Here is a 1,630-nt window from a genome sequence, read left to right on the forward strand (position 1 = left end):
AGTTGATAAATACAGAAAACTGTCTCAATGTGTTATGTTAAAGCACATATTTTGGTCTCTTAGTACATTGCGTATGTTCTCTTTGCATTACACTGGAACTCTTTCACATTCCTACGACAATATTTTTAAAATTCCTGCTCCAAAATGTGCAGCTCTTTAATTTTAAAAATGGATATATTGTCCATGTTGTTTTTCATATTTTAGTTGTCACCGTTTCTATTTTATTAATGTTTCTTGACTATTGCAGTAATTGCTTTTTATCTTTTATTTTCTCTTACTATGTTTATTGTAATGCAGCAAAACACCAAGGCAAATTCCTTGTATGTGAAAACCTACCTGGCAATAAAAATGTGTATGTTAAGTAAATGTAATTCTAGAAACTGCTTTTGAGATAGAAAGATTGACTCATTCTAGAAACTACTAAAGGCTATTGGATAAACAGCCTTGCAAAAATAATATCTGCTTACTCATACTGGGCTATTTGTGAATCTTTTCCAACCATCTGATGTTTTTTGTCTTTAGATATGTTCGTCTACTCGGAGCTCCCGTCGGAGCTCAGACAGCAAATATTGATCTATGCAATTAATCGCGATGAATTCATCACAAAGCTTGTAATTAATTTTTTTTATCGCCTTACAGCCCTAATTGTTAGGAAGACTGCAGATACTCCCCTCTGCTTTTTTGAGTAAAACTAATTTAACTGATTTTATCTACAGATAATTCTCCTACAAAGAATCTAGAACTGATCATTAATCAAAGATAATGCAATAACAGTCTGCACTCATATGGCTCTGTTCAAGAAGGTCTTAGAGATAGTGGTAAAGTTCCTCATCTCTACTGCTGGTGCCATCTTAGACCCTCTCCAGTTTGGATAATGTGCTAGGAGGGGGGTGGATGATGCTTACAAACGTTCCTGCTAGACACCATTCACAATCACCTGATAAAGAATGGAGCCTTTGCCAGGCTCCTATTTGTGGATTTTTCTTCTGCATTTAACACCACACAGCCTGTCACCCTCGCCAAGAAACTGGACAGAGTCCTAACAAATGGCACTTTATCAGCACTGGCTCATCACAAGGGTGCATCATATGCCCCCTCCTGCTCATTTTCTACACAAATGACTGTAAGAGCAACTAATCCAACCATCACTCATGGTCTTCCTGTCACTCCTCCCAGGATCTGAATGGGAGCATGGCCATCACCAAGACCGGGGGGGGGGGGTGCAAGCCTCTTAGGACAGATGCAGTGGTTATACAGTGAGGAGGTGGATGTTGTGAACCAGTTTAAATGTCTTGGTACTGTCTTTGATAACATATTGAAGTTCTGGACACAGAAGCTCGTATTAAGAAAGCATACCGACGTCAAAAACCGAAAGCGTCTCCAAACCAAGTGTTGTTCCAAAGCCACTGGAGTGCCCCTCCGAAGCTTAACCTCCTTCAATGAGTAGCACGTCAGGGCAAAGGCTTATGACATCATGGGGAATAGTACCCATGTCCTCCACCCACAGTTCCAGATGCTCCCTGTCAGGCGGAGCTTACGCCTCCCCAGGTGGTGTCCAACCAGCACTCAGTGTCATTCATCCCAGAAGCCATCTGCCTGGTGTACTGTGGAGCTGAAGGACAGTTCTGTG

The sequence above is a fragment of the Cottoperca gobio genome, unplaced genomic scaffold, assembly GCF_900634415.1.
Source record: "Cottoperca gobio unplaced genomic scaffold, fCotGob3.1 fCotGob3_2arrow_ctg1, whole genome shotgun sequence".
In the NCBI taxonomy this organism is placed as follows: domain Eukaryota; kingdom Metazoa; phylum Chordata; class Actinopteri; order Perciformes; family Bovichtidae; genus Cottoperca; species Cottoperca gobio.